Consider the following 10,477-nt stretch of genomic DNA (forward strand, 5'->3'; position numbering starts at 1 on the left):
TGCTAGAAGGAAGGAGTTCCTAAACTTGACCCAAGGAAACAAATCGGTGGTGGAGTATGAAGCATAGTTTCTACGCCTTAGTAGGTATGCAAGAGTAATGGTGGCAATGGACTATGAGCGTTGCGTTAGGTTTTAGGATGGACTTAGAGATAGCCTCAGGGTGTTGATAGCTCCACAAAGGGAGCGAGTTTTCTCAGAGTTGGTGGATAAGGAAAGGATAGCGGAGGAGGTTAGGCGCACTGAGCGCTTAAATCAAAAAAAAAAGAAAGGGGTAGGAATAAAAGGGAGGCTAAGACTTCTGATGTTGGACAGAGGCCTAGGGCTAGGGCCAGAGTTAATGGGCCAGTTAGAGCAGGGCCTTCTGCTGCTAATCAGGGGTGCCACCTTATGCTGACTGTGGGAGAAGCCACAGAGGCGAGTGTTGGAAGAGGATAGGAGCTTGTTTCACTTATGGGTCTATGGAGCTTAGGATCAAGGATTGGCCTCGAACACTAGGTCAAGAGCCAGTAGTGGGTCAAGGTGGTGCTTAGCCACCAAGAGGTGAACAGCTGCCACCAAGGGGTCGTGGACAGCCAGAGGCAGTAACGGCAATGGATGAGGACATGGAGCACTAGGCGAAAATGCAGGCCATGCTAAGGTGAGACAGCCAGCTTTTATGTTGCTCATCACCGAGAGGATGGGGATGCCCCAGATATGATAACAGGTATGTTCCCTATATACGAGTTACCTTACACAGCCTTGATTGATATTGGATCAACGCATTCATATGTTGCATGCAATAAGAATAAGTCTTTGGGTGATATGTTTGAGATTATTACAAATGAGATGACCGTAATAAGTCTGTTAGGGCAGTCTGTAGGAGTAAATAAGTTGTTTAGGGAGGTACCCTTAGTAGTCTAAGGGGTTACCTTTTTAGTAGATGTGATGGAGTTGCCATTTAGTGAATTCGACTTAATCTTAGGTATGGATTGGGTGGTGAAGCACCGAGCCACCTTGGATTGCGTTACAAAGCAAAAGGTGTTAAGAACTGTGGAGGATAAGGAGGTGGTGGTAATTGGTGAATGACAGAATTACCTGTCGAATGTGATTTCAGCGTTGAAGGCTAAAAGGTTAGTACGAAAGGGATGCGAAGCTTTTTTGGCTTATATTAGTGATACGGAGGTTAAGAGCCTTACTGTTAAGGAGTTGAGAACAGTTACGGAATTTCCGTGTCTTTCTCGAGGGGCTGCCTGGGTTGCCACCAAGCAAAGAAGTGGAATTTGGAATCGAGTTGTTACCTGGGACGGCTCCGGTGTCTGTCGCTCCTTACCGAATGGTACCAGAGAGTTGGTAGAACTTAAGGCATAGATTCATGAATTGTTGGATCGAGGATTCATCCGACCAAGTGTGTCTCCATGGGGAGCACCGGTGTTATTTGAGAAAAAGAAGGATGGAACCTTGCGAATGTACATCGATTATCGATAGTTTAACAAGTTCACTATTAAAGCCAAGTACCCTCTACCAAGAATCGATGATCTTTTTAATCAGTTTAGGGGAGCTTCTATTTTCTCAAAGATTGATCTGCGTTCAGGATATCACCAATTGAGGGTTAAGGAGGCGGATGTTCATAAGACCGCTTTTAGAACTCGTTATGGGCACTATGAGTTCTTGGTTATGCCATTCGGGCTGACAAACGCGCCAACTACTTACATGGATCTCATGAATCGGGTTTTCCAACCCTACTTAGATCAGTTCATGGTAGTCTTTATAGATGAAATTCTGGTGTACTCAAAAGATTAGGAGGAGCATGATGCACACTTAAGGATTGTGTTGCAGACTTTAAGGGAGAAGCAACTATATGCCAAATTTAGTAAGTGTGAATTTTGGCTTAGGGAGGTTACTTTTCTAGGACATGTGGTGTCAGTCGAGGGGATTAAGGTGGATCCTCAGAAAATTGAAGCGGTGTTAGACTGGAAAACACCTAAGTTGGTATCAGAAATTTGAACTTTTCTGGGCTTGTTAGGATACTATAGGTGGTTTGTTGAGGGATTTTCAGTAATTACTGTAGCCTTAACTAAGTTGTTGAGGAAGGGGGTACTGTTTGTTTAGACGGACAAGCAGCAAGAGAGTTTTGGAAAACTTAAGAAGGTTTTAACTGAGGCCCCTGTGTTGATTCAGCCAGTGCCTGGGAAAGAGTTTACGGTTTATAGTGATGAATTGCAGGTGGGCTTAGGATGTGTATTGATGCAAGAAGGAAAGGTGATTGCATATGCGTCACGGCAACTTAAGACTCACGAGGTGAACTACCCAACCCATGATTTGGATCTAGCTGCGGTGGTTTTCGCACTAAAGATGTGGAGGCATTACTTATACGGGGAGAAGTGTATAATTTATTCGGACTACAAGAGTTTGAAGTACCTCCTTACCTAAAAGGAGCTAAACCTTAGGAAGCGTAGGTGGGTGGAATTATTGAAGGATTATGATTGTACAATTGAATACCCCCCTGGCAAAGCGAATGTGGTAGCCGACACATTGAATCGTAGGGCTAAGTCAAACTTGAGGGCTATGCTCGCCCGATTAAGCTTGTTGGATAATGGTAGCTTGTTAGCTGAGCTTCAAGTAAAGCCAATGTGGGTCGAGTAGATAAGGAGTAATGATCGCGATTTTCGTGTGACAGGTTTTAAATATTTATAAAGAATCATTCTTGAAACTAACTATTATCATGATGTAGGCAAGTGTACCTAGTATAGTTTTAGCAAGACCGGATTGTCGAACCCACAGGAACTAAAAGTACTAGAAATGACTGTCTTTTTATTATCTAGCCTAAAAATAGAAGGGTTTTGTTTTAACTAACTAAGTATCTAAACTAAGAATTCACGGATAGTAGAATTGGGGGGTTACTTTTGGAAAACGATTGAATTAAGAGAATACCTAAGGAAAAATCCACCTAGACTTTACTTGTTATTCTGGCTCCGAATCGGACGATTTATTCATTTAACTTGTCCCGTAGAGATCCCTAAGTTATGTTATTATCCCTATTCAGGAATAATAACGTCTAATCCCTAGATTGAATAATTGAGACTTTTCTCTAATTAACACCCTAGGGTTGCATTAACTCGATCTATGGATCCCCGTATTAGGTTTCACCCTAATCCGACAAAATCTTGTCACCCTATGTCTAGGTGCGCAATCAACTCCTTTTGATTATGACAAATGTACTCTTAAACAGGGTCTATTCCTCCTCTGAATAAGAGCTTATCTTGAATCAGTATCCTAGGATATCAAAACAAGAATTAAGAACAAGTTAAATATTTATCATACAATTCAGAAAATAATAACAAGATTCGTCTTAGGTTTCATTCCCCTTAGATATTTAGGGGATTTAGTTCATAACTAAAAAGGAAAACATCTCAGAAGAATAATGAATACAAAACATAAAGAAAACCCAAAATTTCTGAAGGAAAATTGAGGGGAGATCTTCAGTCTTGATGGTGACTCCAGCTTCTGAGATGGATCAATCGGCTTTCCTTGAGCAGTTCCTTGCCTTCTTCTCTATGTGCCTTCTCCTCTTCCTCTAAGGTGTATTTATAGGCTTTGGAATGCCCAGAAACCCTCAAAATTACCCTTTTCCAAATTGGACTCAACTTGGTCTTGGCAGGGACACGCCCATGTGAGTCATGCTTCGATTCTGCCAGATTGACACGGTAGTGTGGTATGCCGGTGTGAGGAAGTCCAGGCCGTGTTGATTTCTTTCTTTGGCCCATTTTCTCCATTTTTGGCCCGTTTCTCGTTTCTTTCGCTCTCCTATGCTCACCTAAGTATAAAACATGAAATTAAGGCATTAGGAGCATCTAATTGACTAATTCTAAGGAAAAATCATCCATAAAATGCGTTAAGCATGGGGAAAAATATGTATAATTTACGGTTTATCAAATACCCCCACACTTAAGCATTTGTTTGTCCTCAAGCAAAATTCTCAACTCATATTGAAAATAAATTCTTCTCAACTTATAATCTCTATCGATAATATCTCAAAATAATCCACAGGTAATCATACATTGAGAATTCAACTAAAAGAACATTAAAGCTTCAAACATTCCAAGTTGAGCATTTTATCCTGAAAACATAGGTGTCTTCCCTCATCTAAGTAATTACCTTTGATTCAAAATATTACAGAGTTTCATATCCTCACTAAAGATTCACTCAAATCACTCGAGGTGTTTAAGGACAATAAATGAAGCACTCAATAGTCAATAATGAAAAATTATTACCATAGGCTTGCATGAAAATCAAATCTCCAGCACTATAAATTGGGATGATACATCAATCAAAAGGTCTTTAGAGGGTTGTAACGAGGCTTGGTTAGGGGGTATGGTCACAAGCTGAAAGAAAAGGTTAGAATCGAGACTGAATTGAAAAATCACTTAACTAGAAAAAGATTTAATCACCATTTGCATACAATAGACCTTTTCTCAGTATATGGAATTTAACTTCTTTAGCTTAGAAGATTACTACTACTAATATGTATACTTTTTTTTTAGAACAAGTTAAATTACAAAATAGAATAAAATATAGTTAAGAAACTATTTCAATTCAAATCTCGACAAAAATAGGGATCAAATTAATTTAGGGGATTTCAACAATAATGGGTTAAGGGTTAATATGAAGGGTAATACAAGAAATGTCTTGTTAGCTCAACGGGGTTTACTAAGGGTTAATCATGGAGGTAGGCTTTTCATGGCATGAGTGGGTTAATCCTAAGTGCCTTTCTCAGTTTGGCATATCAAATCAAATAGTGTAGTCTTGACATGCATAATCAAGCAAGTTCTAGAATAACATTTCAATACTAACGCACTCAAAGCAATAATAAAAGTGAGCATGAAAGAATTAATAGATGCTCAAAAGGCTCAAAAATCTCACAAGAATTATGGATTTTTGATGTTTAAAACTTGTGAATTCCAATTCAAAGTAATACCTAAACTTTGGGGAAACAACCTAAATTTTTAAATTCTTAAAAATCAACTTATCATGCTTGATTCTCTAATGTCTTAAAGTTTAAAAAATCAATGCATAAATGCATATGTTTTAATTCAAGATATATCAATCAAAATCCTAAATCAATCAATATTTATCCTAAATATGATATGAGAGCTTTTCAAGAGAACAAGGCAGTCACTCAGGGATTTTTCTTGATAATGAAATGAATATCCGCCCACACTTAAGATGTACATTGCCCTCAATGTACAAAGATAGATATAAAAACATAAAAATAAGATAGGGGGAGGAGTGAAACTTCCTGAGTGATGAATGAATTTCCTTGAACTGGAGTTTTGGAGAACAGTCGGCGTGAGGGTGGAGAACGATACTCCAGCGGTGGTAGAGGTTCATTAGTCCATAATATTGCGCCAAAAGAATATTATATCTGAAGTTGGTTATGATCGTGATCGAGTACGACATGGCAGTCGTGGAGAACCTTTCCCAATGGAGTTTGGAGTTCCTAAGTAATAGTGTGTTGTAGAAGTCTTTATAACTATGATAGAATCAGGAACTCTTTTAGGAAATATATACGGAAGGGTAAGTACTCAATAGGAATTACCTAAAATTAAAAATTGTAAAATAATAATTGTAAGTCCTAATAAAAATAAGGTGAAAGAAAAATAAAAAATAGTCTTAAAATAAAATAAAAGTAAAAACATAAAATAATAAATAAATGTTTTTAAACATCTTTATCGCTAAATGGTTCGCAAGGTGGGGGTGGCGATGAGATATGGAGGTGCTGACAAATCTGCTGTAGAGTAGCATCAATGTTTTCAAATTGTTGAAAACACTACTGCTCGAATCGAGTGAGGCGCTCAGAGATGTCAGTATATGAAACCGCCGCATGAACTGGATGAGAAGGTGGTGGTGGCTGAGACGGTGGGTCCTCGTGCTGTGAAAGAATATCATCAAGAATGTCCTCGGAGGCCTCATCCTCGGTAGATTGGGCGAGACAACATTGAGAAGGGTAGGTTTCTCAGCACTTTTCGATCATCCTCATGCTAAGCATACTCGAGATGCCTTGTGGAGACATCTGGCCAATGAGGGTTAAGGATGATTATTCGGCCGTAGTGCTGAGGAGCCCAAAGTGGCGAGCCAACCGGGTAACATAGGGGCCAATGGAGATGACCCCCTTCCTATACCGCTCCAACTGGTGCTGAATTGTGAGAGCAATGAAATAGGCAAGGTCGATGACGCACCCGTGCGACATACACCACAGAAAGTAGGCATCGTAAGTGTTGATGACGCTAGTGCTTTCTCGCCGTCCTGTAATCATATGAGCCAAAATGGCGTGTAGGTACCTCAGAGATGGAGGGAGAGCTGATGCCTTGGAGTGGCTAGGATTGTAGGTGGCCCTACCTGGTACTAGTACGTCACAGCATCGTGAAGGAGAACGATGGATGTGGTGGTTGAGAGTATTTAAGTCATTCTCCTCATTGAATTCCTCCGTATATAAACCCAGTGCAGTACCGAATTCTGGGACACTTAGCTGGCAGACTAATCCACCTGGGAAAAATTGGATCGTGCCGGGATCATCGTAGTTCATCATCATGGTCTAAAGATGAAATATGGAGCATAATTCCATTGTGAGCTCGAGATACGTTGGCTCGACGATCCCAAAGAAAAGCTCTCAAAGGTCTGTGGTTAGGAGCGCCCGAATCGCATCAACCAAATGAACTTGTTCTATTGCAGCCCAGTCGATGCAGCAGCCCGCAATTAAAGGTCAGGCCCAGAGTATTTGGAATAGTTCTTCTTGGGGCCCGATGGGGAACCTCAGGAAAGGGTGACAAACTTCTGCGGTAGGACCCGAGAAAGATGACGCTCCCTTCATTTCCTTTGAAGTAGGGACAACGGCCTTTTTACCATGTGAAGACGACATTGTATACCTGCAAGTGGAAACATCAATTCGTCTTGATGAGTAGATAAGGAGGAAAAAAATGCGATTGAATTCGAAAAGGAAAATGCATAAATATGTTCAACACAACTACTATGTTTAACTAAAACAATAAGTTCAATGACCTATTTTTGTGGCATTAGCATGGTGATATAAGTAAAAATGGAAAAGAATGGAATGCAACAAACTATATGAATGAGTAGAAATGTCAACACAAGAAACATGAAAATTTCAACTGTCCTAACCATGAATATGCACTTCTAACTAATCAAATGGAGTAGAGAAATCATGTAATGAGTAACAATTTGAACATGAAAAAGATGATAACTTGTTCTATAAATGAAATTTGAGTGATATAAAGATGAAAATAAAATGAAAAATATAGATAACTATGATAAATAGCATTATAAATCAATGAAATAAAAGAGAAAGGAGTAAAAAAATGCTAAAGGAGATAGATTGTGTGTCGAAAATGAAGTTGAAAGCGGCGTACGGGCGTGGCGGGAAAGGCGTGTGGACTTGCAGCGGCTAGGGTTAGGGTTTTTGGGTGAAGAAGAAAATGACTAATGCAGCCTAGTTATAGATTTTGAGGCAAATGGCCATGGAGCACGCCCGTGTTCCCCAATTTTTTTGCTAGTGTGACTCGCAAATTTTAATTTTGGGCGCGTCTAAACATTTAGTCTACGCCCGTGTTCCTTGGCCGTGTAAGTGCGCACGGCCGTGTTGTACAATCGTGCCTGGCTTCGTCCGCTTCTCCCATGCCCATGTATATAGGCCCACGCCCGTGTTAGTTTAACAGGTTCGGCCACGGTTGCTTGGCACGGGCATGTCAAACGACGGGTTCTAGACACAGGTGTGCCAAATGCCCGTGTTGTTTTGGCAAGTTCGCTCACAGCCATGTCGCACGGCCGTGGCAATTTATCGTAGCCCATGTTGGAGAAATCTTTGCCCTGTTTTCACATGGCCCTCAGCACGCCCGTGTGCTTGGTCGTGTCTAGGTGGTAAACCTGTATTCAAGAGCTTCATTAGTAAGTTAGGTGTGAAATACTAAAATTTAAAGAAGTTAACAGAGTTAGAGCTCAGGTTGCCTCTCGAGAAGCACTTATTTATAGTATAAGCTCGACTTACCTCTCCTTTGAATGGTCATGGGGGTTCGAGGAGTTTATACTCCTCATTCCTGCTATCCATCTTATCAATATAAGGTTTTAGACAGGTATTTTTTACCATAAAAGTGCTGAACTTGAGGTGACTTACCTCGACTGTACCAAATGGGAAAGTACTAAGTACCATAAAAGGGAAGTCTTCATTTAGGTTGGTAGTGACAATGTGAGGATCCGTGGCATCTAATAAAACTCTATCTCTAACCTTAAGTTGATTTGGAAAGGTATTGAGCTCGTTTTGGCATAGTTTTGGTTTATCGTGTGTTTTCGATTTATGCGTCCGCCATGCATCTTGCTCCTCTACTTGTAGCCTTTGATCTTCATGAATAGGTCCTCTACTATTGCTTGAGAATGGCTTGTGTGCTTCCTTCAGACTTATTTCCTGCAAAGTAGGTTGCACCATTTGTCAGTTTTTGTAGAATGGTCTAAACAATCACCTTCAATTTTCGATATGTTGCTAGAATTGCGAACTTAAAGGGTGATTATTTCGTCTCCCACATGAAGTGTGAACTCACCTGTGCCAACATCAATAATCGTTTTAGCAGTTGCCAAAAAGGGACTTCCTAAAATTAAAGGAGTGTTGCTATCCTCCTTTATGTCTAAAACAATAAAGTCAACAGGAAATATAAATTTATCGATTTTAACTAGCACATCTTCAATAATACCCCTAGGAAGTCTTATAGTTTTATCTGCTAATTGAATGCTCATCCTAGTCTATTTGGGTTTCCCAAGACCTAATTGTTTGAACATTTTGTAGGGCATGACGTTAATACTAGCCCCTAATGCATTATTAACATCTAAACTACAAATTAAGCGAGGAATCGTAAAACTCCCAAGATCTTTTAGTTTGTTGGGTAGTTTATTCTGTAGAATAGTTGAGCAAATTGCATTTAGCTCCAGATGTGACACCTCGTCCAACTTCCGCTTATTTGCTAAAAGCTCATTTAAAAATTTCATTGCGTTTGGCATCTGCGATAAAGCTTCAATAAATGGTAAGTTAATGTGTAATTTTTTTAAGAGTTTAAGGAATTTACCAAATTGTTCATCTGATCGGTCTTTCCTTGTCGCGTTGGGGTATGGCACACGAGGTTTATATTCGACATTCACTGATTTATTTTTATTATGACCTACCTCATCTTGATCTCTGCTCACCATAGTTTCTTGCTTCTGTTTTGGCTCAGGCTCAACGAATTCTTCTTCATCTTGAACATTAATCGCGTTGAACTATTCCCTTTGGTTGGGTTTAGTATTACTTGGCAAGCTACCTTGTGGGCGTACGGAGATTAGTTTGGACAGCTGGCCTATCTGCATTTCGAGCCCTTGGATCGATGCTTGTTGATTCTTAAGTGCTATCTCGGTATTTTGGAAAAGAGTTTCTGACACCGATATAAACTTTGAGAGCATATTTTCAAGGTTCGACTTCTTTTCCTATTCGTAGGGTGATTTTTGGTAGACTAGAGGTGGTCTCTAATTTCCTTGGCCTCCCCATGAGAAATTTGGGTGGTTCCTCCAACCTCCATTGTAAGTGTTACTATATGGATTATTTTGAGATCAAGAAATATTACCCATGTAATTTAACTACTCGCTGTCCATGTTGTGGCCATAAGGCTGGTATTATGAATTGCTTGATCCACCTCCACTTGCTTCGCACTACATTACTAGGTGAACTTGTGAAGAACTAAGAAAACCATCAATTTTCTTATTTAAGAGTTCTACCTGATTAGAGAGCATGGTGACCGAATCGACGTTATAAACACCGACTGTTTTTCTTGGCTTTTGTCCTCATGACTTGCCACTGATGGTTATTTAGTGACATCTCCTCTATAAACTCATAAGCATCTTCAGGTGTTTTATTATTGATGGTTCCACTAGCAGCTACGTCAACCATTTGTCCAGTCGAAGGATTCAGGCCATTATGGAATGTTTGAACCTAAAGCCAAAGCGGTAACCCATGGTGAGTGCACCTTCTCAGTAAGTCCTTGTATCTCTCCTATGCATCGTAAAGAGTTTCTAAGTTCATCTACACAAACGAAGAGATATCATTACGTAAAGCCGTTTTAGGGAGTAGAAAATATTTTAGTAAAAATTATTCTATCATTTGTTCGCAAGTAGTAATTGACCCTCGTGGTAACGAGTTCAACCACTATTTAGCTTTGTTCCTCAATGAAAAAGGGAATAACCGAAGACGAATGGCATCATCAGAAACACCATTAATTTTAAATGTATCGCATAATTCCAAAAAGTTTGCTAAGTGAGCATTGGGATTCTCATCCTGCAAACCATCAAACTGAACAAATTGCTGTATCATTTGAATAGTGTTAGGTTTTAGTTCAAAAGTATTTGCAGCTGCAGTAGGTCTAACTAAGCTCGATTTAGTTCCTGTTAAAGAAGGTTTAGCATAATCATA

General features: G+C 39.8%; 1 non-coding gene across 1 annotated transcript; it reads left to right on the forward strand.

The window, feature by feature from the left end:
- Window positions 1-10,016: 10,016 nt before the first annotated feature.
- Window positions 10,017-10,124, forward strand: LOC121216324 (small nucleolar RNA R71). Its single transcript, XR_005912492.1, has one exon. It is a non-coding gene; the product is annotated as a small nucleolar RNA R71 (small nucleolar RNA).
- The last annotated feature ends 353 nt before the right edge of the window (window positions 10,125-10,477 follow it).

The sequence above is a fragment of the Gossypium hirsutum genome, chromosome A02 (assembly GCF_007990345.1).
Source record: "Gossypium hirsutum isolate 1008001.06 chromosome A02, Gossypium_hirsutum_v2.1, whole genome shotgun sequence".
Taxonomy (NCBI): Eukaryota; Viridiplantae; Streptophyta; class Magnoliopsida; order Malvales; family Malvaceae; genus Gossypium; species Gossypium hirsutum.